The 25592-nt window shown below is 46.6% G+C and overlaps 10 non-coding genes and 1 pseudogene across 10 annotated transcripts; all 11 read left to right on the plus strand.

The window, feature by feature from the left end:
- Window positions 1-2396: 2396 nt before the first annotated feature.
- Window positions 2397-2587, plus strand: LOC130347543 (U2 spliceosomal RNA). The gene has a single exon (XR_008885457.1). It is a non-coding gene; the product is annotated as a U2 spliceosomal RNA (small nuclear RNA).
- Window positions 2588-4680: 2093 nt separating this feature from the next.
- On the plus strand, window positions 4681-4871 carry LOC130347544 (U2 spliceosomal RNA). The gene has a single exon (XR_008885458.1). It is a non-coding gene; the product is annotated as a U2 spliceosomal RNA (small nuclear RNA).
- Window positions 4872-6936: 2065 nt separating this feature from the next.
- LOC130347508 (U2 spliceosomal RNA) lies at window positions 6937-7127 on the plus strand. The gene has a single exon (XR_008885428.1). It is a non-coding gene; the product is annotated as a U2 spliceosomal RNA (small nuclear RNA).
- A 2084-nt stretch (window positions 7128-9211) lies between these two features.
- LOC130347545 (U2 spliceosomal RNA) lies at window positions 9212-9402 on the plus strand. Its single transcript, XR_008885459.1, has one exon. It is a non-coding gene; the product is annotated as a U2 spliceosomal RNA (small nuclear RNA).
- Window positions 9403-11484: 2082 nt separating this feature from the next.
- Window positions 11485-11675, plus strand: LOC130347546 (U2 spliceosomal RNA). The gene has a single exon (XR_008885460.1). It is a non-coding gene; the product is annotated as a U2 spliceosomal RNA (small nuclear RNA).
- Window positions 11676-13760: 2085 nt separating this feature from the next.
- LOC130347548 (U2 spliceosomal RNA) lies at window positions 13761-13951 on the plus strand. The gene has a single exon (XR_008885462.1). It is a non-coding gene; the product is annotated as a U2 spliceosomal RNA (small nuclear RNA).
- Window positions 13952-16037: 2086 nt separating this feature from the next.
- Window positions 16038-16228, plus strand: LOC130347549 (U2 spliceosomal RNA). The gene has a single exon (XR_008885463.1). It is a non-coding gene; the product is annotated as a U2 spliceosomal RNA (small nuclear RNA).
- A 2092-nt stretch (window positions 16229-18320) lies between these two features.
- On the plus strand, window positions 18321-18430 carry LOC130347525 (U2 spliceosomal RNA; annotated as a pseudogene).
- Window positions 18431-19200: 770 nt separating this feature from the next.
- On the plus strand, window positions 19201-19393 carry LOC130347522 (U2 spliceosomal RNA). The gene has a single exon (XR_008885440.1). It is a non-coding gene; the product is annotated as a U2 spliceosomal RNA (small nuclear RNA).
- A 2113-nt stretch (window positions 19394-21506) lies between these two features.
- Window positions 21507-21697, plus strand: LOC130347577 (U2 spliceosomal RNA). Its single transcript, XR_008885488.1, has one exon. It is a non-coding gene; the product is annotated as a U2 spliceosomal RNA (small nuclear RNA).
- A 2092-nt stretch (window positions 21698-23789) lies between these two features.
- LOC130347550 (U2 spliceosomal RNA) lies at window positions 23790-23980 on the plus strand. The gene has a single exon (XR_008885464.1). It is a non-coding gene; the product is annotated as a U2 spliceosomal RNA (small nuclear RNA).
- The last annotated feature ends 1612 nt before the right edge of the window (window positions 23981-25592 follow it).

Here is a 25592-nt window from a genome sequence, read left to right on the forward strand (position 1 = left end):
CAAGTGTGTAGCGCGATGGCATGCTCTGAAAAACGTGTCAGTAGCATACCAGCTGTAGGTTACCCCCCTGAAATCGTGTCAGTACAACGGGTTAACTCCTACAAAAGTGCGTAACGTGTGGTATGCTCTGAAAGACGTGTCAGTAGCAAACCTGGCTGTAGGTCACCCCCTGAAAGCGTGTCAGGATAACAGGTTAAACTCCTACATATGTGCGTGACGTGTGGTATGCTCTGAAAAACGTGTCAGTAGCACACCTGGAAACGAGTTGAAGATGACCAGCTGTGAATGCTGCCCCTAAATCGTGTCGGACTGCAGTTGTTGGTTACTCTTATGAGTCCGTAACGTGAGCTATACGGTGTGCTCTGGCCACGTGCCAGTAGTCCTTGTTATGCGGGAGTGTCAATGTTTGCTCCTGTGTGGCGTTCCGTATGTCCTGTGATGCTAGCCATGGGGCCTGTCCAAGGAATGACACCCGTCCCCCTTTTTTATTTTTTTTTTATACGACCATGCCCCCCACATGTACATGCATACGCATCTGCACCCACCCTCTGCATGTGCGTACACCTGCGCATGCATGCCCTGACGCGTCAGACGCCAATAGTCGTTTCAGAGGTTTACTGTTATGTCCCCCCCTGTGTTGGCCCCTGTTCTGTTGTCATATACTGAGATCTATCCGGATGAGCTGCGGCTGTTGACCCCCTGGAGACATGACCTCCGCCCCACTGCACGTGGTATCCCCGTGATCACATCTCCAGAGTAGTCACAGCCTGTGCCTTGTCAGATCAATCATAGCTGTCAATGTATCTCAGTAATGTGCATCAACTGTGACAACTACCGGTTCCCAGTGCTAATACATATACCTTGGAACATACCTATGAGTTTTGACTGTTTTGCCAGGACTTGTCCTACGCACTTTTAAGCCTATAAAGTATAAATGCATAATGTAACAATACCCAGCCACATAGTACGTTATCCCATCGTCAAGATTGAAGACCTTGTACCCTCCTTCTTGTCAGCGATATGCATGGCACGTACCCTGTCACAAACACCGCCGGTGATCACTCAGAAATAACGACATAACAAGTTATCACCATCCTCAGTACCGACATGCTGCCAATCAACCCCCCCCTCACAGACTCTGCACTGCCATCTAAGCGTCCCTGGCAGAATCAGTTGGCTGCGAATCTGCCGTCCCCCCTGCGAGGAACCGTTTGCGGGGCTGTACGTTTCACGGGCGTGGCCACTAAAGGCCCCTGTATCCAGCGCTTACCCGTCCTCTGGATTCAGTCCTGGAGATCGATGCGTGTCCCCTGGCTGAACGCCCGCCGTTCACCTGACCGGAACCGGAAATCCCCGCTTGCTGACGTCCCTTCCTGTAACGTCTCCAACGCTGTGCGAACAACGCTGTGCGATGAACGTGCCGGCTTGCAGAGAGGCCGAACGTTAAATACACCCGGCCCCTCCCACAAATTCAGCCGTAGGCTTCTCACATATATATATATATATATATATATATATATATACGCGCACACACACACATATATATAAACGTATTCTCCGTTGAGATATTGCAGCCGCTGCTGTGTCCAGGCCCAGGAGCCTTAGCACTGTGCTGTGATGTCACTCAATACCACTGACATCACTAGGTGTAAACAACATCTCTCCTTTGCTGTGTATGTGACTATGGAGCTGTTTGGTGATGTCGTCTATTATGGCCTTCATAGAAGCAACAGGAGATTGTTGCATCCATCTAGAACCCTCAGAACTACAGTGCTATGATGTCACTCACTTCCACAGGCCTTGCAGAGTGTAAACAACAACAACCCAGCTTTGTTGTGTATGTAACCATAGGGATTTGTGATGTCACCTAGAACCTTCACAGCAGCGACAGCTTTATGAGGAGCATCAGCACTGCTCTGCCTGAGCAGAACCATCACCGCCATAGGTTGTCAAATAACCCGGGTTTAACCCACACAGGTAAGTCCAATGGGGTGCAGGCATGTCCTCTATGCTTACAGCTTCCCGTGGGTGTTGGTTTGATACCGTTTGGGGACAGCCAAGGAGGCATCTGCAGGCAACAAAGGTAGGTGTGTGCTTGTGTGTGTGTTTCCTATGCAGATCCTAAGCCCAGTGTCACATGCAAGTAGGAGGAGTAAGAAGGGTTCCTGGCAAATCCGGGTTATGGATTGCATTTAAAAAGGCCCCGTGGGAGTGCAATGGGCCCCTGTCTTGCTGCTTAGCAATAATGGTATGGGTTTAGGTTCTGCTGTGTGTACTGGTGGTTGACTGCCCCCCAGCCCAGAGTGTGCATGGAAAATTGTCTGGCAGCCTCCCTGACAGCAAGCAGTGATAGTGCCCATGAAGGGCACCTTGTTGGGCCCGCCCCTTTCACGGTTATCGCTTCTCGGCCTTTTGGCTAAGATCAAGTGTAGTATCTGTTCTTATCAGTTTAATATCTGATACGTCCCCTATCTGGGGACCATATATTAAATGGATTTTTGAGAACGGGGGCCGATTTCGAAGCTTGCTTCCGTCGCCCTATGCATTGACCCGATATGGCAGTATCTTCGGGTACAGTGCACCACCCCCTTACAGGGTTAAAAAGAAAGATTCCTACTTTCATTGCTACCTGCTTGCTGGCTAGCCAGCTAGCCAGCCCTGTGGGCCTTGCTGCTGCTGCAGCCAAAAAACAAAAGGTGGTGCTGCTGCTTCTGCTGCTTCTGCTTCTGCTTGTGTCTGGCCGCTGTTGGAGCGTCCAGGCACAGGACTTCTGCTGCTGCTGACTAAATGGCCTCCTTAATTGGATCATTTGAGTAGCCAGCACACCTGTGCAGGTAGGGCATGACATGATAGGCAGCTGCCTTGATAGCGGGTGGGTGCTGAATGTTCCTAATTGACAAAATAAGATTAATGCTTATGAAGAAATATAAAATCTCATCCCTTCCCCAATATCGCGCCACACCCCTACCCCTTAATTCCCTTGTTGAACTTGATGGACATATGTCTTTTTTCGACCGTACTAACTATGTAACTATGTAACATAACATGGGGGGGGGGGGGGGGGTCTCCTGGCTGTTCACACAGGTGTGTCATTGCTGTACATTGACCATGCATTGCTTCTGTGGTATTGCAAAGGCAAAGACAAATGCTTCCAGCCATCCATTGCACTAATGGATTGGTCATCAGCTGGCTGTCTATGTCCCGCATCAATATAGACCAAAGTACAGAGGGTTAGGCTATGCTATTGTGCACCTACCTGATGCATCAGAAGGTGCGAGGCCCTTGCTAAATTCTGTGCACAGACTTTGAGATCTATACTTTAGACTGTATCTAAACCTGCTCCAACATGGACTGACATTCTGGCCTACTTTCAGCCGATGCGACTTGTCTGTCGCTGAACAGTCGCTTTTTATGTATTCAGCACCTATGTATAATGTTGTAAAAATGCTCTAGAAGCTAAAGTCGCAGAAATGTCACACATATTTGGCCTGCAACTTTCTGTGCGACAAATTCAGACAGGAAAAATCAGTATAAATCCTTAGAAAATTATCCCCCAGTGTCTCCATCTGCTGGCGGTATTGAATAAGCATTGCTGCACTGATGGGGTATGCATTAGACGAAAAAAAAGAAGAAAAAGAAGAATAATACGCCCAGAAAAGAGGCGAAAAGGAGAAAAACGTAAAAAAACGTGAAAAAAAAGTAAGAGGAAGAGAAGGGAAAAAAAGGTGGAAATGGGTTTAAAAGTGATTTCGGCGGAGAAATATATATATATATATATATATATATATATATATATATATATATATACGCGCACACACACACATATATATAAACGTATTCTCCGTTGAGATATTGCAGCCGCTGCTGTGTCCAGGCCCAGGAGCCTTAGCACTGTGCTGTGATGTCACTCAATACCACTGACATCACTAGGTGTAAACAACATCTCTCCTTTGCTGTGTATGTGACTATGGAGCTGTTTGGTGATGTCGTCTATTATGGCCTTCATAGAAGCAACAGGAGATTGTTGCATCCATCTAGAACCCTCAGAACTACAGTGCTATGATGTCACTCACTTCCACAGGCCTTGCAGAGTGTAAACAACAACAACCCAGCTTTGTTGTGTATGTAACCATAGGGATTTGTGATGTCACCTAGAACCTTCACAGCAGCGACAGCTTTATGAGGAGCATCAGCACTGCTCTGCCTGAGCAGAACCATCACCGCCATAGGTTGTCAAATAACCCGGGTTTAACCCACACAGGTAAGTCCAATGGGGTGCAGGCATGTCCTCTATGCTTACAGCTTCCCGTGGGTGTTGGTTTGATACCGTTTGGGGACAGCCAAGGAGGCATCTGCAGGCAACAAAGGTAGGTGTGTGCTTGTGTGTGTGTTTCCTATGCAGATCCTAAGCCCAGTGTCACATGCAAGTAGGAGGAGTAAGAAGGGTTCCTGGCAAATCCGGGTTATGGATTGCATTTAAAAAGGCCCCGTGGGAGTGCAATGGGCCCCTGTCTTGCTGCTTAGCAATAATGGTATGGGTTTAGGTTCTGCTGTGTGTACTGGTGGTTGACTGCCCCCCAGCCCAGAGTGTGCATGGAAAATTGTCTGGCAGCCTCCCTGACAGCAAGCAGTGATAGTGCCCATGAAGGGCACCTTGTTGGGCCCGCCCCTTTCACGGTTATCGCTTCTCGGCCTTTTGGCTAAGATCAAGTGTAGTATCTGTTCTTATCAGTTTAATATCTGATACGTCCCCTATCTGGGGACCATATATTAAATGGATTTTTGAGAACGGGGGCCGATTTCGAAGCTTGCTTCCGTCGCCCTATGCATTGACCCGATATGGCAGTATCTTCGGGTACAGTGCACCACCCCCTTACAGGGTTAAAAAGAAAGATTCCTACTTTCATTGCTACCTGCTTGCTGGCTAGCCAGCTAGCCAGCCCTGTGGGCCTTGCTGCTGCTGCAGCCAAAAAACAAAAGGTGGTGCTGCTGCTGCTTCTGCTTCTGCTTGTGTCTGGCCGCTGTTGGAGCGTCCAGGCACAGGACTTCTGCTGCTGCTGACTAAATGGCCTCCTTAATTGGATCATTTGAGTAGCCAGCACACCTGTGCAGGTAGGGCATGACATGATAGGCAGCTGCCTTGATAGCGGGTGGGTGCTGAATGTTCCTAATTGACAAAATAAGATTAATGCTTATGAAGAAATATAAAATCTCATCCCTTCCCCAATATCGCGCCACACCCCTACCCCTTAATTCCCTGGTTGAACTTGATGGACATATGTCTTTTTTCGACCGTACTAACTATGTAACTATGTAACATAACATGGGGGGGGGGGGGGGTCTCCTGGCTGTTCACACAGGTGTGTCATTGCTGTACATTGACCATGCATTGCTTCTGTGGTATTGCAAAGGCAAAGACAAATGCTTCCAGCCATCCATTGCACTAATGGATTGGTCATCAGCTGGCTGTCTATGTCCCGCATCAATATAGACCAAAGTACAGAGGGTTAGGCTATGCTATTGTGCACCTACCTGATGCATCAGAAGGTGCGAGGCCCTTGCTAAATTCTGTGCACAGACTTTGAGATCTATACTTTAGACTGTATCTAAACCTGCTCCAACATGGACTGACATTCTGGCCTACTTTCAGCCGATGCGACTTGTCTGTCGCTGAACAGTCGCTTTTTATGTATTCAGCACCTATGTATAATGTTGTAAAAATGCTCTAGAAGCTAAAGTCGCAGAAATGTCACACATATTTGGCCTGCAACTTTCTGTGCGACAAATTCAGACAGGAAAAATCAGTATAAATCCTTAGAAAATTATCCCCCAGTGTCTCCATCTGCTGGCGGTATTGAATAAGCATTGCTGCACTGATGGGGTATGCATTAGACGAAAAAAAAGAAGAAAAAGAAGAATAATACGCCCAGAAAAGAGGCGAAAAGGAGAAAAACGTAAAAAAACGTGAAAAAAAAGTAAGAGGAAGAGAAGGGAAAAAAAGGTGGAAATGGGTTTAAAAGTGATTTCGGCGGAGAAATATATATATATATATATATATATATACGCGCACACACACACATATATATAAACGTATTCTCCGTTGAGATATTGCAGCCGCTGCTGTGTCCAGGCCCAGGAGCCTTAGCACTGTGCTGTGATGTCACTCAATACCACTGACATCACTAGGTGTAAACAACATCTCTCCTTTGCTGTGTATGTGACTATGGAGCTGTTTGGTGATGTCGTCTATTATGGCCTTCATAGAAGCAACAGGAGATTGTTGCATCCATCTAGAACCCTCAGAACTACAGTGCTATGATGTCACTCACTTCCACAGGCCTTGCAGAGTGTAAACAACAACAACCCAGCTTTGTTGTGTATGTAACCATAGGGATTTGTGATGTCACCTAGAACCTTCACAGCAGCGACAGCTTTATGAGGAGCATCAGCACTGCTCTGCCTGAGCAGAACCATCACCGCCATAGGTTGTCAAATAACCCGGGTTTAACCCACACAGGTAAGTCCAATGGGGTGCAGGCATGTCCTCTATGCTTACAGCTTCCCGTGGGTGTTGGTTTGATACCGTTTGGGGACAGCCAAGGAGGCATCTGCAGGCAACAAAGGTAGGTGTGTGCTTGTGTGTGTGTTTCCTATGCAGATCCTAAGCCCAGTGTCACATGCAAGTAGGAGGAGTAAGAAGGGTTCCTGGCAAATCCGGGTTATGGATTGCATTTAAAAAGGCCCCGTGGGAGTGCAATGGGCCCCTGTCTTGCTGCTTAGCAATAATGGTATGGGTTTAGGTTCTGCTGTGTGTACTGGTGGTTGACTGCCCCCCAGCCCAGAGTGTGCATGGAAAATTGTCTGGCAGCCTCCCTGACAGCAAGCAGTGATAGTGCCCATGAAGGGCACCTTGTTGGGCCCGCCCCTTTCACGGTTATCGCTTCTCGGCCTTTTGGCTAAGATCAAGTGTAGTATCTGTTCTTATCAGTTTAATATCTGATACGTCCCCTATCTGGGGACCATATATTAAATGGATTTTTGAGAACGGGGGCCGATTTCGAAGCTTGCTTCCGTCACCCTATGCATTGACCCGATATGGCAGTATCTTCGGGTACAGTGCACCACCCCCTTACAGGGTTAAAAAGAAAGATTCCTACTTTCATTGCTACCTGCTTGCTGGCTAGCCAGCTAGCCAGCCCTGTGGGCCTTGCTGCTGCTGCAGCCAAAAAACAAAAGGTGGTGCTGCTGCTGCTTTTGCTGCTTCTGCTTCTGCTTGTGTCTGGCCGCTGTTGGAGCGTCCAGGCACAGGACTTCTGCTGCTGCTGACTAAATGGCCTCCTTAATTGGATCATTTGAGTAGCCAGCACACCTGTGCAGGTAGGGCATGACATGATAGGCAGCTGCCTTGATAGCGGGTGGGTGCTGAATGTTCCTAATTGACAAAATAAGATTAATGCTTATGAAGAAATATAAAATCTCATCCCTTCCCCAATATCGCGCCACACCCCTACCCCTTAATTCCCTGGTTGAACTTGATGGACATATGTCTTTTTTCGACCGTACTAACTATGTAACTATGTAACATAACATGGGGGGGGGGGGGTCTCCTGGCTGTTCACACAGGTGTGTCATTGCTGTACATTGACCATGCATTGCTTCTGTGGTATTGCAAAGGCAAAGACAAATGCTTCCAGCCATCCATTGCACTAATGGATTGGTCATCAGCTGGCTGTCTATGTCCCGCATCAATATAGACCAAAGTACAGAGGGTTAGGCTATGCTATTGTGCACCTACCTGATGCATCAGAAGGTGCGAGGCCCTTGCTAAATTCTGTGCACAGACTTTGAGATCTATACTTTAGACTGTATCTAAACCTGCTCCAACATGGACTGACATTCTGGCCTACTTTCAGCCGATGCGACTTGTCTGTCGCTGAACAGTCGCTTTTTATGTATTCAGCACCTATGTATAATGTTGTAAAAATGCTCTAGAAGCTAAAGTCGCAGAAATGTCACACATATTTGGCCTGCAACTTTCTGTGCGACAAATTCAGACAGGAAAAATCAGTATAAATCCTTAGAAAATTATCCCCCAGTGTCTCCATCTGCTGGCGGTATTGAATAAGCATTGCTGCACTGATGGGGTATGCATTAGACGAAAAAAAAGAAGAAAAAGAAGAATAATACGCCCAGAAAAGAGGCGAAAAGGAGAAAAACGTAAAAAAACGTGAAAAAAAAGTAAGAGGAAGAGAAGGGAAAAAAAGGTGGAAATGGGTTTAAAAGTGATTTCGGCGGAGAAATATATATATATATATATATATATATATATATATATATACGCGCACACACACACATATATATAAACGTATTCTCCGTTGAGATATTGCAGCCGCTGCTGTGTCCAGGCCCAGGAGCCTTAGCACTGTGCTGTGATGTCACTCAATACCACTGACATCACTAGGTGTAAACAACATCTCTCCTTTGCTGTGTATGTGACTATGGAGCTGTTTGGTGATGTCGTCTATTATGGCCTTCATAGAAGCAACAGGAGATTGTTGCATCCATCTAGAACCCTCAGAACTACAGTGCTATGATGTCACTCACTTCCACAGGCCTTGCAGAGTGTAAACAACAACAACCCAGCTTTGTTGTGTATGTAACCATAGGGATTTGTGATGTCACCTAGAACCTTCACAGCAGCGACAGCTTTATGAGGAGCATCAGCACTGCTCTGCCTGAGCAGAACCATCACCGCCATAGGTTGTCAAATAACCCGGGTTTAACCCACACAGGTAAGTCCAATGGGGTGCAGGCATGTCCTCTATGCTTACAGCTTCCCGTGGGTGTTGGTTTGATACCGTTTGGGGACAGCCAAGGAGGCATCTGCAGGCAACAAAGGTAGGTGTGTGCTTGTGTGTGTGTTTCCTATGCAGATCCTAAGCCCAGTGTCACATGCAAGTAGGAGGAGTAAGAAGGGTTCCTGGCAAATCCGGGTTATGGATTGCATTTAAAAAGGCCCCGTGGGAGTGCAATGGGCCCCTGTCTTGCTGCTTAGCAATAATGGTATGGGTTTAGGTTCTGCTGTGTGTACTGGTGGTTGACTGCCCCCCAGCCCAGAGTGTGCATGGAAAATTGTCTGGCAGCCTCCCTGACAGCAAGCAGTGATAGTGCCCATGAAGGGCACCTTGTTGGGCCCGCCCCTTTCACGGTTATCGCTTCTCGGCCTTTTGGCTAAGATCAAGTGTAGTATCTGTTCTTATCAGTTTAATATCTGATACGTCCCCTATCTGGGGACCATATATTAAATGGATTTTTGAGAACGGGGGCCGATTTCGAAGCTTGCTTCCGTCGCCCTATGCATTGACCCGATATGGCAGTATCTTCGGGTACAGTGCACCACCCCCTTACAGGGTTAAAAAGAAAGATTCCTACTTTCATTGCTACCTGCTTGCTGGCTAGCCAGCTAGCCAGCCCTGTGGGCCTTGCTGCTGCTGCAGCCAAAAAACAAAAGGTGGTGCTGCTGCTGCTTCTGCTGCTTCTGCTTCTGCTTGTGTCTGGCCGCTGTTGGAGCGTCCAGGCACAGGACTTCTGCTGCTGCTGACTAAATGGCCTCCTTAATTGGATCATTTGAGTAGCCAGCACACCTGTGCAGGTAGGGCATGACATGATAGGCAGCTGCCTTGATAGCGGGTGGGTGCTGAATGTTCCTAATTGACAAAATAAGATTAATGCTTATGAAGAAATATAAAATCTCATCCCTTCCCCAATATCGCGCCACACCCCTACCCCTTAATTCCCTGGTTGAACTTGATGGACATATGTCTTTTTTCGACCGTACTAACTATGTAACTATGTAACATAACATGGGGGGGGGGGGGTCTCCTGGCTGTTCACACAGGTGTGTCATTGCTGTACATTGACCATGCATTGCTTCTGTGGTATTGCAAAGGCAAAGACAAATGCTTCCAGCCATCCATTGCACTAATGGATTGGTCATCAGCTGGCTGTCTATGTCCCGCATCAATATAGACCAAAGTACAGAGGGTTAGGCTATGCTATTGTGCACCTACCTGATGCATCAGAAGGTGCGAGGCCCTTGCTAAATTCTGTGCACAGACTTTGAGATCTATACTTTAGACTGTATCTAAACCTGCTCCAACATGGACTGACATTCTGGCCTACTTTCAGCCGATGCGACTTGTCTGTCGCTGAACAGTCGCTTTTTATGTATTCAGCACCTATGTATAATGTTGTAAAAATGCTCTAGAAGCTAAAGTCGCAGAAATGTCACACATATTTGGCCTGCAACTTTCTGTGCGACAAATTCAGACAGGAAAAATCAGTATAAATCCTTAGAAAATTATCCCCCAGTGTCTCCATCTGCTGGCGGTATTGAATAAGCATTGCTGCACTGATGGGGTATGCATTAGACGAAAAAAAAGAAGAAAAAGAAGAATAATACGCCCAGAAAAGAGGCGAAAAGGAGAAAAACGTAAAAAAACGTGAAAAAAAAGTAAGAGGAAGAGAAGGGAAAAAAAGGTGGAAATGGGTTTAAAAGTGATTTCGGCGGAGAAATATATATATATATATATATATATATATATATATATACGCGCACACACACACATATATATAAACGTATTCTCCGTTGAGATATTGCAGCCGCTGCTGTGTCCAGGCCCAGGAGCCTTAGCACTGTGCTGTGATGTCACTCAATACCACTGACATCACTAGGTGTAAACAACATCTCTCCTTTGCTGTGTATGTGACTATGGAGCTGTTTGGTGATGTCGTCTATTATGGCCTTCATAGAAGCAACAGGAGATTGTTGCATCCATCTAGAACCCTCAGAACTACAGTGCTATGATGTCACTCACTTCCACAGGCCTTGCAGAGTGTAAACAACAACAACCCAGCTTTGTTGTGTATGTAACCATAGGGATTTGTGATGTCACCTAGAACCTTCACAGCAGCGACAGCTTTATGAGGAGCATCAGCACTGCTCTGCCTGAGCAGAACCATCACCGCCATAGGTTGTCAAATAACCCGGGTTTAACCCACACAGGTAAGTCCAATGGGGTGCAGGCATGTCCTCTATGCTTACAGCTTCCCGTGGGTGTTGGTTTGATACCGTTTGGGGACAGCCAAGGAGGCATCTGCAGGCAACAAAGGTAGGTGTGTGCTTGTGTGTGTGTTTCCTATGCAGATCCTAAGCCCAGTGTCACATGCAAGTAGGAGGAGTAAGAAGGGTTCCTGGCAAATCCGGGTTATGGATTGCATTTAAAAAGGCCCCGTGGGAGTGCAATGGGCCCCTGTCTTGCTGCTTAGCAATAATGGTATGGGTTTAGGTTCTGCTGTGTGTACTGGTGGTTGACTGCCCCCCAGCCCAGAGTGTGCATGGAAAATTGTCTGGCAGCCTCCCTGACAGCAAGCAGTGATAGTGCCCATGAAGGGCACCTTGTTGGGCCCGCCCCTTTCACGGTTATCGCTTCTCGGCCTTTTGGCTAAGATCAAGTGTAGTATCTGTTCTTATCAGTTTAATATCTGATACGTCCCCTATCTGGGGACCATATATTAAATGGATTTTTGAGAACGGGGGCCGATTTCGAAGCTTGCTTCCGTCGCCCTATGCATTGACCCGATATGGCAGTATCTTCGGGTACAGTGCACCACCCCCTTACAGGGTTAAAAAGAAAGATTCCTACTTTCATTGCTACCTGCTTGCTGGCTAGCCAGCTAGCCAGCCCTGTGGGCCTTGCTGCTGCTGCAGCCAAAAAACAAAAGGTGGTGCTGCTGCTGCTTCTGCTTCTGCTTGTGTCTGGCCGCTGTTGGAGCGTCCAGGCACAGGACTTCTGCTGCTGCTGCTGCTGACTAAATGGCCTCCTTAATTGGATCATTTGAGTAGCCAGCACACCTGTGCAGGTAGGGCATGACATGATAGGCAGCTGCCTTGATAGCGGGTGGGTGCTGAATGTTCCTAATTGACAAAATAAGATTAATGCTTATGAAGAAATATAAAATCTCATCCCTTCCCCAATATCGCGCCACACCCCTACCCCTTAATTCCCTGGTTGAACTTGATGGACATATGTCTTTTTTCGACCGTACTAACTATGTAACTATGTAACATAACATGGGGGGGGGGGGGGGTCTCCTGGCTGTTCACACAGGTGTGTCATTGCTGTACATTGACCATGCATTGCTTCTGTGGTATTGCAAAGGCAAAGACAAATGCTTCCAGCCATCCATTGCACTAATGGATTGGTCATCAGCTGGCTGTCTATGTCCCGCATCAATATAGACCAAAGTACAGAGGGTTAGGCTATGCTATTGTGCACCTACCTGATGCATCAGAAGGTGCGAGGCCCTTGCTAAATTCTGTGCACAGACTTTGAGATCTATACTTTAGACTGTATCTAAACCTGCTCCAACATGGACTGACATTCTGGCCTACTTTCAGCCGATGCGACTTGTCTGTCGCTGAACAGTCGCTTTTTATGTATTCAGCACCTATGTATAATGTTGTAAAAATGCTCTAGAAGCTAAAGTCGCAGAAATGTCACACATATTTGGCCTGCAACTTTCTGTGCGACAAATTCAGACAGGAAAAATCAGTATAAATCCTTAGAAAATTATCCCCCAGTGTCTCCATCTGCTGGCGGTATTGAATAAGCATTGCTGCACTGATGGGGTATGCATTAGACGAAAAAAAAGAAGAAAAAGAAGAATAATACGCCCAGAAAAGAGGCGAAAAGGAGAAAAACGTAAAAAAACGTGAAAAAAAAGTAAGAGGAAGAGAAGGGAAAAAAAGGTGGAAATGGGTTTAAAAGTGATTTCGGCGGAGAAATATATATATATATATATATATATATATATATATATATATACGCGCACACACACACATATATATAAACGTATTCTCCGTTGAGATATTGCAGCCGCTGCTGTGTCCAGGCCCAGGAGCCTTAGCACTGTGCTGTGATGTCACTCAATACCACTGACATCACTAGGTGTAAACAACATCTCTCCTTTGCTGTGTATGTGACTATGGAGCTGTTTGGTGATGTCGTCTATTATGGCCTTCATAGAAGCAACAGGAGATTGTTGCATCCATCTAGAACCCTCAGAACTACAGTGCTATGATGTCACTCACTTCCACAGGCCTTGCAGAGTGTAAACAACAACAACCCAGCTTTGTTGTGTATGTAACCATAGGGATTTGTGATGTCACCTAGAACCTTCACAGCAGCGACAGCTTTATGAGGAGCATCAGCACTGCTCTGCCTGAGCAGAACCATCACCGCCATAGGTTGTCAAATAACCCGGGTTTAACCCACACAGGTAAGTCCAATGGGGTGCAGGCATGTCCTCTATGCTTACAGCTTCCCGTGGGTGTTGGTTTGATACCGTTTGGGGACAGCCAAGGAGGCATCTGCAGGCAACAAAGGTAGGTGTGTGCTTGTGTGTGTGTTTCCTATGCAGATCCTAAGCCCAGTGTCACATGCAAGTAGGAGGAGTAAGAAGGGTTCCTGGCAAATCCGGGTTATGGATTGCATTTAAAAAGGCCCCGTGGGAGTGCAATGGGCCCCTGTCTTGCTGCTTAGCAATAATGGTATGGGTTTAGGTTCTGCTGTGTGTACTGGTGGTTGACTGCCCCCCAGCCCAGAGTGTGCATGGAAAATTGTCTGGCAGCCTCCCTGACAGCAAGCAGTGATAGTGCCCATGAAGGGCACCTTGTTGGGCCCGCCCCTTTCACGGTTATCGCTTCTCGGCCTTTTGGCTAAGATCAAGTGTAGTATCTGTTCTTATCAGTTTAATATCTGATACGTCCCCTATCTGGGGACCATATATTAAATGGATTTTTGAGAACGGGGGCCGATTTCGAAGCTTGCTTCCGTCGCCCTATGCATTGACCCGATATGGCAGTATCTTCGGGTACAGTGCACCACCCCCTTACAGGGTTAAAAAGAAAGATTCCTACTTTCATTGCTACCTGCTTGCTGGCTAGCCAGCTAGCCAGCCCTGTGGGCCTTGCTGCTGCTGCAGCCAAAAAACAAAAGGTGGTGCTGCTGCTGCTTCTGCTGCTTCTGCTTCTGCTTGTGTCTGGCCGCTGTTGGAGCGTCCAGGCACAGGACTTCTGCTGCTGCTGACTAAATGGCCTCCTTAATTGGATCATTTGAGTAGCCAGCACACCTGTGCAGGTAGGGCATGACATGATAGGCAGCTGCCTTGATAGCGGGTGGGTGCTGAATGTTCCTAATTGACAAAATAAGATTAATGCTTATGAAGAAATATAAAATCTCATCCCTTCCCCAATATCGCGCCACACCCCTACCCCTTAATTCCTTGGTTGAACTTGATGGACATATGTCTTTTTTCGACCGTACTAACTATGTAACTATGTAACATAACATGGGGGGGGGGGGGGGTCTCCTGGCTGTTCACACAGGTGTGTCATTGCTGTACATTGACCATGCATTGCTTCTGTGGTATTGCAAAGGCAAAGACAAATGCTTCCAGCCATCCATTGCACTAATGGATTGGTCATCAGCTGGCTGTCTATGTCCCGCATCAATATAGACCAAAGTACAGAGGGTTAGGCTATGCTATTGTGCACCTACCTGATGCATCAGAAGGTGCGAGGCCCTTGCTAAATTCTGTGCACAGACTTTGAGATCTATACTTTAGACTGTATCTAAACCTGCTCCAACATGGACTGACATTCTGGCCTACTTTCAGCCGATGCGACTTGTCTGTCGCTGAACAGTCGCTTTTTATGTATTCAGCACCTATGTATAATGTTGTAAAAATGCTCTAGAAGCTAAAGTCGCAGAAATGTCACACATATTTGGCCTGCAACTTTCTGTGCGACAAATTCAGACAGGAAAAATCAGTATAAATCCTTAGAAAATTATCCCCCAGTGTCTCCATCTGCTGGCGGTATTGAATAAGCATTGCTGCACTGATGGGGTATGCATTAGACGAAAAAAAAGAAGAAAAAGAAGAATAATACGCCCAGAAAAGAGGCGAAAAGGAGAAAAACGTAAAAAAACGTGAAAAAAAAGTAAGAGGAAGAGAAGGGAAAAAAAGGTGGAAATGGGTTTAAAAGTGATTTCGGCGGAGAAATATATATATATATATATATATATATATATATATATATACGCGCACACACACACATATATATAAACGTATTCTCCGTTGAGATATTGCAGCCGCTGCTGTGTCCAGGCCCAGGAGCCTTAGCACTGTGCTGTGATGTCACTCAATACCACTGACATCACTAGGTGTAAACAACATCTCTCCTTTGCTGTGTATGTGACTATGGAGCTGTTTGGTGATGTCGTCTATTATGGCCTTCATAGAAGCAACAGGAGATTGTTGCATCCATCTAGAACCCTCAGAACTACAGTGCTATGATGTCACTCACTTCCACAGGCCTTGCAGAGTGTAAACAACAACAACCCAGCTTTGTTGTGTATGTAACCATAGGGATTTGTGATGTCACCTAGAACCTTCACAGCAGCGACAGCTTTATGAGGAGCATCAGCACTGCTCTGCCTGAGCAGAACCATCACCGCCATAGGTTGTCAAATAACCCGGGTTTAACCCACACAGGTAAGTCCAATGGGGTGCAGGCATGTCCTCTATGCTTACAGCTTCCCGTGGGTGTTGGTTTGATACCGTTTGGGGACAGCCAAGGAGGCATCTGCAGGCAACAAAGGTAGGTGTGTGCTTGTGTGTGTGTTTCCTATGCAGATCCTAAGCCCAGTGTCACATGCAAGTAGGAGGAGTAAGAAGGGTTCCTGGCAAATCCGGGTTATGGATTGCATTTAAAAAGGCCCCGTGGGAGTGCAATGGGCCCCTGTCTTGCTGCTTAGCAATAATGGTATGGGTTTAGGTTCTGCTGTGTGTACTGGTGGTTGACTGCCCCCCAGCCCAGAGTGTGCATGGAAAATTGTCTGGCAGCCTCCCTGACAGCAAGCAGTGATAGTGCCCATGAAGGGCACCTTGTTGGGCCCGCCCCTTTCACGGTTATCGCTTCTCGGCCTTTTGGCTAAGATCAAGTGTAGTATCTGTTCTTATCAGTTTAATATCTGATACGTCCCCTATCTGGGGACCATATATTAAATGGATTTTTGAGAACGGGGGCCGATTTCGAAGCTTGCTTCCGTCGCCCTATGCATTGACCCGATATGGCAGTATCTTCGGGTACAGTGCACCACCCCCTTACAGGGTTAAAAAGAAAGATTCCTACTTTCATTGCTACCTGCTTGCTGGCTAGCCAGCTAGCCAGCCCTGTGGGCCTTGCTGCTGCTGCAGCCAAAAAACAAAAGGTGGTGCTGCTGCTGCTTCTGCTGCTTCTGCTTCTGCTTGTGTCTGGCCGCTGTTGGAGCGTCCAGGCACAGGACTTCTGCTGCTGCTGACTAAATGGCCTCCTTAATTGGATCATTTGAGTAGCCAGCACACCTGTGCAGGTAGGGCATGACATGATAGGCAGCTGCCTTGATAGCGGGTGGGTGCTGAATGTTCCTAATTGACAAAATAAGATTAATGCTTATGAAGAAATATAAAATCTCATCCCTTCCCCAATATCGCGCCACACCCCTACCCCTTAATTCCCTGGTTGAACTTGATGGACATATGTCTTTTTTCGACCGTACTAACTATGTAACTATGTAACATAACATGGGGGGGGGGGGGGTCTCCTGGCTGTTCACACAGGTGTGTCATTGCTGTACATTGACCATGCATTGCTTCTGTGGTATTGCAAAGGCAAAGACAAATGCTTCCAGCCATCCATTGCACTAATGGATTGGTCATCAGCTGGCTGTCTATGTCCCGCATCAATATAGACCAAAGTACAGAGGGTTAGGCTATGCTATTGTGCACCTACCTGATGCATCAGAAGGTGCGAGGCCCTTGCTAAATTCTGTGCACAGACTTTGAGATCTATACTTTAGACTGTATCTAAACCTGCTCCAACATGGACTGACATTCTGGCCTACTTTCAGCCGATGCGACTTGTCTGTCGCTGAACAGTCGCTTTTTATGTATTCAGCACCTATGTATAATGTTGTAAAAATGCTCTAGAAGCTAAAGTCGCAGAAATGTCACACATATTTGGCCTGCAACTTTCTGTGCGACAAATTCAGACAGGAAAAATCAGTATAAATCCTTAGAAAATTATCCCCCAGTGTCTCCATCTGCTGGCGGTATTGAATAAGCATTGCTGCACTGATGGGGTATGCATTAGACGAAAAAAAAGAAGAAAAAGAAGAATAATACGCCCAGAAAAGAGGCGAAAAGGAGAAAAACGTAAAAAAAACGTGAAAAAAAAGTAAGAGGAAGAGAAGGGAAAAAAAGGTGGAAATGGGTTTAAAAGTGATTTCGGCGGAGAAATATATATATATATATATATATATATATATATATATATATATATACGCGCACACACACACATATATATAAACGTATTCTCCGTTGAGATATTGCAGCCGCTGCTGTGTCCAGGCCCAGGAGCCTTAGCACTGTGCTGTGATGTCACTCAATACCACTGACATCACTAGGTGTAAACAACATCTCTCCTTTGCTGTGTATGTGACTATGGAGCTGTTTGGTGATGTCGTCTATTATGGCCTTCATAGAAGCAACAGGAGATTGTTGCATCCATCTAGAACCCTCAGAACTACAGTGCTATGATGTCACTCACTTCCACAGGCCTTGCAGAGTGTAAACAACAACAACCCAGCTTTGTTGTGTATGTAACCATAGGGATTTGTGATGTCACCTAGAACCTTCACAGCAGCGACAGCTTTATGAGGAGCATCAGCACTGCTCTGCCTGAGCAGAACCATCACCGCCATAGGTTGTCAAATAACCCGGGTTTAACCCACACAGGTAAGTCCAATGGGGTGCAGGCATGTCCTCTATGCTTACAGCTTCCCGTGGGTGTTGGTTTGATACCGTTTGGGGACAGCCAAGGAGGCATCTGCAGGCAACAAAGGTAGGTGTGTGCTTGTGTGTGTGTTTCCTATGCAGATCCTAAGCCCAGTGTCACATGCAAGTAGGAGGAGTAAGAAGGGTTCCTGGCAAATCCGGGTTATGGATTGCATTTAAAAAGGCCCCGTGGGAGTGCAATGGGCCCCTGTCTTGCTGCTTAGCAATAATGGTATGGGTTTAGGTTCTGCTGTGTGTACTGGTGGTTGACTGCCCCCCAGCCCAGAGTGTGCATGGAAAATTGTCTGGCAGCCTCCCTGACAGCAAGCAGTGATAGTGCCCATGAAGGGCACCTTGTTGGGCCCGCCCCTTTCACGGTTATCGCTTCTCGGCCTTTTGGCTAAGATCAAGTGTAGTATCTGTTCTTATCAGTTTTTCATGCCGGTGTACCGTAACGCCGGTATGGGGCTGGTGGGGATGGGTGCTGCATGGAGGATGCAGGTGTACCAGGGCTTTCCGGGGCTGGTTCTGAGGAATCAGCTCGACGGCTGCCCCGATGTGACCTGTTCCCTCCGGGTCTCGCCATGAGGCTGAGAGGGTCTAGAGCCGAGGTACTTTTGTGCCTCGGGGAGTGGTGACCCCGAGGTGCCGAAACTCACTGGGAGAATAGACTCACTGAGTTGAAGCACGGGCACCATAATCTCTTCACCTTGTGGCACTCACCTCTTGATTCCCGGCCTTCTGGCTAGGATCAGAGAAATTTTTATAGATCCGGCCGGATGTCCGGGCAGTATATCTGCACACATTCACTTATTTATTTCTTTTTTGTCTCACTGTGTCACTTTTTGCGTGTTGTGTGTTCACAGGATTTGTCAGGATGCGGTAGCCCTTCTGGGTGTCCCTCCTGGCGGTCTAGGGAGGTGTGTGTGGCCATTAGGTTCCGCACCTCCCTGCAAACACCCCGGGTACTCCTGCTTTGGCAGGGTACCTACCGTAATCGGCTCTGCGGGCAGATACCTTGGCTAACGCCAAGGGGGATGCCGGGAGCATTTGTGGTCCCCTAGTAGCTTCGGCGAAAAGGGACATCGAACCTGGAACCTCGCAGGTACCTTTTGGTCCGGAGGCGAAGGGTAAGGTTTGTTGGGGGGCCTCTCTCCTATCGGAGAAGGGCTTGCGATAGACCGCATCCTTTGTGCACGTTTTTTTAGTGTAACACGTTTGCACTTTTTCTTGCACTTTGGGTGAATCGAAAGCATGTTCCTCGGCTTTAGATAAAAAAAAAAAAAAAAAAAAAAAAAAATCTGTTCTTATCAGTTTAATATCTGATACGTCCCCTATCTGGGGACCATATATTAAATGGATTTTTGAGAACGGGGGCCGATTTCGAAGCTTGCTTCCGTCGCCCTATGCATTGACCCGATATGGCAGTATCTTCGGGTACAGTGCACCACCCCCTTACAGGGTTAAAAAGAAAGATTCCTACTTTCATTGCTACCTGCTTGCTGGCTAGCCAGCTAGCCAGCCCTGTGGGCCTTGCTGCTGCTGCAGCCAAAAAACAAAAGGTGGTGCTGCTGCTGCTTCTGCTGCTTCTGCTTCTGCTTGTGTCTGGCCGCTGTTGGAGCGTCCAGGCACAGGACTTCTGCTGCTGCTGACTAAATGGCCTCCTTAATTGGATCATTTGAGTAGCCAGCACACCTGTGCAGGTAGGGCATGACATGATAGGCAGCTGCCTTGATAGCGGGTGGGTGCTGAATGTTCCTAATTGACAAAATAAGATTAATGCTTATGAAGAAATATAAAATCTCATCCCTTCCCCAATATCGCGCCACACCCCTACCCCTTAATTCCCTGGTTGAACTTGATGGACATATGTCTTTTTTCGACCGTACTAACTATGTAACTATGTAACATAACATGGGGGGGGGGGGGGTCTCCTGGCTGTTCACACAGGTGTGTCATTGCTGTACATTGACCATGCATTGCTTCTGTGGTATTGCAAAGGCAAAGACAAATGCTTCCAGCCATCCATTGCACTAATGGATTGGTCATCAGCTGGCTGTCTATGTCCCGCATCAATATAGACCAAAGTACAGAGGGTTAGGCTATGCTATTGTGCACCTACCTGATGCATCAGAAGGTGCGAGGCCCTTGCTAAATTCTGTGCACAGACTTTGAGATCTATACTTTAGACTGTATCTAAACCTGCTCCAACATGGACTGACATTCTGGCCTACTTTCAGCCGATGCGACTTGTCTGTCGCTGAACAGTCGCTTTTTATGTATTCAGCACCTATGTATAATGTTGTAAAAATGCTCTAGAAGCTAAAGTCGCAGAAATGTCACACATATTTGGCCTGCAACTTTCTGTGCGACAAATTCAGACAGGAAAAATCAGTATAAATCCTTAGAAAATTATCCCCCAGTGTCTCCATCTGCTGGCGGTATTGAATAAGCATTGCTGCACTGATGGGGTATGCATTAGACGAAAAAAAAGAAGAAAAAGAAGAATAATACGCCCAGAAAAGAGGCGAAAAGGAGAAAAACGTAAAAAAAACGTGAAAAAAAGTAAGAGGAAGAGAAGGGAAAAAAAGGTGGAAATGGGTTTAAAAGTGATTTCGGCGGAGAAATATATATATATCTATATATATATATATATATATATATATATATATATATATATATATATATATATACGCGCACACACACACATATATATAAACGTATTCTCCGTTGAGATATTGCAGCCGCTGCTGTGTCCAGGCCCAGGAGCCTTAGCACTGTGCTGTGATGTCACTCAATACCACTGACATCACTAGGTGTAAACAACATCTCTCCTTTGCTGTGTATGTGACTATGGAGCTCTTTGGTGATGTCGTCTATTATGGCCTTCATAGAAGCAACAGGAGATTGTTGCATCCATCTAGAACCCTCAGAACTACAGTGCTATGATGTCACTCACTTCCACAGGCCTTGCAGAGTGTAAACAACAACAACCCAGCTTTGTTGTGTATGTAACCATAGGGATTTGTGATGTCACCTAGAACCTTCACAGCAGCGACAGCTTTATGAGGAGCATCAGCACTGCTCTGCCTGAGCAGAACCATCACCGCCATAGGTTGTCAAATAACCCGGGTTTAACCCACACAGGTAAGTCCAATGGGGTGCAGGCATGTCCTCTATGCTTACAGCTTCCCGTGGGTGTTGGTTTGATACCGTTTGGGGACAGCCAAGGAGGCATCTGCAGGCAACAAAGGTAGGTGTGTGCTTGTGTGTGTGTTTCCTATGCAGATCCTAAGCCCAGTGTCACATGCAAGTAGGAGGAGTAAGAAGGGTTCCTGGCAAATCCGGGTTATGGATTGCATTTAAAAAGGCCCCGTGGGAGTGCAATGGGCCCCTGTCTTGCTGCTTAGCAATAATGGTATGGGTTTAGGTTCTGCTGTGTGTACTGGTGGTTGACTGCCCCCCAGCCCAGAGTGTGCATGGAAAATTGTCTGGCAGCCTCCCTGACAGCAAGCAGTGATAGTGCCCATGAAGGGCACCTTGTTGGGCCCGCCCCTTTCACGGTTATCGCTTCTCGGCCTTTTGGCTAAGATCAAGTGTAGTATCTGTTCTTATCAGTTTAATATCTGATACGTCCCCTATCTGGGGACCATATATTAAATGGATTTTTGAGAACGGGGGCCGATTTCGAAGCCTGCTTCCGTCGCCCTATGCATTGACCCGATATGGCAGTATCTTCGGGTACAGTGCACCACCCCCTTACAGGGTTAAAAAGAAAGATTCCTACTTTCATTGCTACCTGCTTGCTGGCTAGCCAGCTAGCCAGCCCTGTGGGCCTTGCTGCTGCTGCAGCCAAAAAACAAAAGGTGGTGCTGCTGCTGCTTCTGCTGCTTCTGCTTCTGCTTGTGTCTGGCCGCTGTTGGAGCGTCCAGGCACAGGACTTCTGCTGCTGCTGACTAAATGGCCTCCTTAATTGGATCATTTGAGTAGCCAGCACACCTGTGCAGGTAGGGCATGACATGATAGGCAGCTGCCTTGATAGCGGGTGGGTGCTGAATGTTCCTAATTGACAAAATAAGATTAATGCTTATGAAGAAATATAAAATCTCATCCCTTCCCCAATATCGCGCCACACCCCTACCCCTTAATTCCTTGGTTGAACTTGATGGACATATGTCTTTTTTCGACCGTACTAACTATGTAACTATGTAACATAACATGGGGGGGGGGGGGGGGTCTCCTGGCTGTTCACACAGGTGTGTCATTGCTGTACATTGACCATGCATTGCTTCTGTGGTATTGCAAAGGCAAAGACAAATGCTTCCAGCCATCCATTGCACTAATGGATTGGTCATCAGCTGGCTGTCTATGTCCCGCATCAATATAGACCAAAGTACAGAGGGTTAGGCTATGCTATTGTGCACCTACCTGATGCATCAGAAGGTGCGAGGCCCTTGCTAAATTCTGTGCACAGACTTTGAGATCTATACTTTAGACTGTATCTAAACCTGCTCCAACATGGACTGACATTCTGGCCTACTTTCAGCCGATGCGACTTGTCTGTCGCTGAACAGTCGCTTTTTATGTATTCAGCACCTATGTATAATGTTGTAAAAATGCTCTAGAAGCTAAAGTCGCAGAAATGTCACACATATTTGGCCTGCAACTTTCTGTGCAACAAATTCAGACAGGAAAAATCAGTATAAATCCTTAGAAAATTATCCCCCAGTGTCTCCATCTGCTGGCGGTATTGAATAAGCATTGCTGCACTGATGGGGTATGCATTAGACGAAAAAAAAGAAGAAAAAGAAGAATAATACGCCCAGAAAAGAGGCGAAAAGGAGAAAAACGTAAAAAAACGTGAAAAAAAGTAAGAGGAAGAGAAGGGAAAAAAAGGTGGAAATGGGTTTAAAAGTGATTTCGGCGGAGAAATATATATATATATATATATATATATATATATATATATATATATACGCGCACACACACACATATATATAAACGTATTCTCCGTTGAGATATTGCAGCCGCTGCTGTGTCCAGGCCCAGGAGCCTTAGCACTGTGCTGTGATGTCACTCAATACCACTGACATCACTAGGTGTAAACAACATCTCTCCTTTGCTGTGTATGTGACTATGGAGCTGTTTGGTGATGTCGTCTATTATGGCCTTCATAGAAGCAACAGGAGATTGTTGCATCCATCTAGAACCCTCAGAACTACAGTGCTATGATGTCACTCACTTCCACAGGCCTTGCAGAGTGTAAACAACAACAACCCAGCTTTGTTGTGTATGTAACCATAGGGATTTGTGATGTCACCTAGAACCTTCACAGCAGCGACAGCTTTATGAGGAGCATCAGCACTGCTCTGCCTGAGCAGAACCATCACCGCCATAGGTTGTCAAATAACCCGGGTTTAACCCACACAGGTAAGTCCAATGGGGTGCAGGCATGTCCTCTATGCTTACAGCTTCCCGTGGGTGTTGGTTTGATACCGTTTGGGGACAGCCAAGGAGGCATCTGCAGGCAACAAAGGTAGGTGTGTGCTTGTGTGTGTGTTTCCTATGCAGATCCTAAGCCCAGTGTCACATGCAAGTAGGAGGAGTAAGAAGGGTTCCTGGCAAATCCAGGTTATGGATTGCATTTAAAAAGGCCCCGTGGGAGTGCAATGGGCCCCTGTCTTGCTGCTTAGCAATAATGGTATGGGTTTAGGTTCTGCTGTGTGTACTGGTGGTTGACTGCCCCCCAGCCCAGAGTGTGCATGGAAAATTGTCTGGCAGCCTCCCTGACAGCAAGCAGTGATAGTGCCCATGAAGGGCACCTTGTTGGGCCCGCCCCTTTCACGGTTATCGCTTCTCGGCCTTTTGGCTAAGATCAAGTGTAGTATCTGTTCTTATCAGTTTAATATCTGATACGTCCCCTATCTGGGGACCATATATTAAATGGATTTTTGAGAACGGGGGCCGATTTCGAAGCTTGCTTCCGTCGCCCTATGCATTGACCCGATATGGCAGTATCTTCGGGTACAGTGCACCACCCCCTTACAGGGTTAAAAAGAAAGATTCCTACTTTCATTGCTACCTGCTTGCTGGCTAGCCAGCTAGCCAGCCCTGTGGGCCTTGCTGCTGCTGCAGCCAAAAAACAAAAGGTGGTGCTGCTGCTGCTTCTGCTGCTTCTGCTTCTGCTTGTGTCTGGCCGCTGTTGGAGCGTCCAGGCACAGGACTTCTGCTGCTGCTGACTAAATGGCCTCCTTAATTGGATCATTTGAGTAGCCAGCACACCTGTGCAGGTAGGGCATGACATGATAGGCAGCTGCCTTGATAGCGGGTGGGTGCTGAATGTTCCTAATTGACAAAATAAGATTAATGCTTATGAAGAAATATAAAATCTCATCCCTTCCCCAATATCGCGCCACACCCCTACCCCTTAATTCCCTGGTTGAACTTGATGGACATATGTCTTTTTTCGACCGTACTAACTATGTAACTATGTAACATAACATGGGGGGGGGGGTCTCCTGGCTGTTCACACAGGTGTGTCATTGCTGTACATTGACCATGCATTGCTTCTGTGGTATTGCAAAGGCAAAGACAAATGCTTCCAGCCATCCATTGCACTAATGGATTGGTCATCAGCTGGCTGTCTATGTCCCGCATCAATATAGACCAAAGTACAGAGGGTTAGGCTATGCTATTGTGCACCTACCTGATGCATCAGAAGGTGCGAGGCCCTTGCTAAATTCTGTGCACAGACTTTGAGATCTATACTTTAGACTGTATCTAAACCTGCTCCAACATGGACTGACATTCTGGCCTACTTTCAGCCGATGCGACTTGTCTGTCGCTGAACAGTCGCTTTTTATGTATTCAGCACCTATGTATAATGTTGTAAAAATGCTCTAGAAGCTAAAGTCGCAGAAATGTCACACATATTTGGCCTGCAACTTTCTGTGCGACAAATTCAGACAGGAAAAATCAGTATAAATCCTTAGAAAATTATCCCCCAGTGTCTCCATCTGCTGGCGGTATTGAATAAGCATTGCTGCACTGATGGGGTATGCATTAGACGAAAAAAAAGAAGAAAAAGAAGAATAATACGCCCAGAAAAGAGGCGAAAAGGAGAAAAACGTAAAAAAACGTGAAAAAAAAGTAAGAGGAAGAGAAGGGAAAAAAAGGTGGAAATGGGTTTAAAAGTGATTTCGGCGGAGAAATATATATATATATATATATATATATATATATATATATATACGCGCACACACACACATATATATAAACGTATTCTCCGTTGAGATATTGCAGCCGCTGCTGTGTCCAGGCCCAGGAGCCTTAGCACTGTGCTGTGATGTCACTCAATACCACTGACATCACTAGGTGTAAACAACATCTCTCCTTTGCTGTGTATGTGACTATGGAGCTGTTTGGTGATGTCGTCTATTATGGCCTTCATAGAAGCAACAGGAGATTGTTGCATCCATCTAGAACCCTCAGAACTACAGTGCTATGATGTCACTCACTTCCACAGGCCTTGCAGAGTGTAAACAACAACAACCCAGCTTTGTTGTGTATGTAACCATAGGGATTTGTGATGTCACCTAGAACCTTCACAGCAGCGACAGCTTTATGAGGAGCATCAGCACTGCTCTGCCTGA

This window comes from Hyla sarda, unplaced genomic scaffold (genome assembly GCF_029499605.1).
Source record: "Hyla sarda isolate aHylSar1 unplaced genomic scaffold, aHylSar1.hap1 scaffold_841, whole genome shotgun sequence".
In the NCBI taxonomy this organism is placed as follows: Eukaryota; Metazoa; Chordata; class Amphibia; order Anura; family Hylidae; genus Hyla; species Hyla sarda.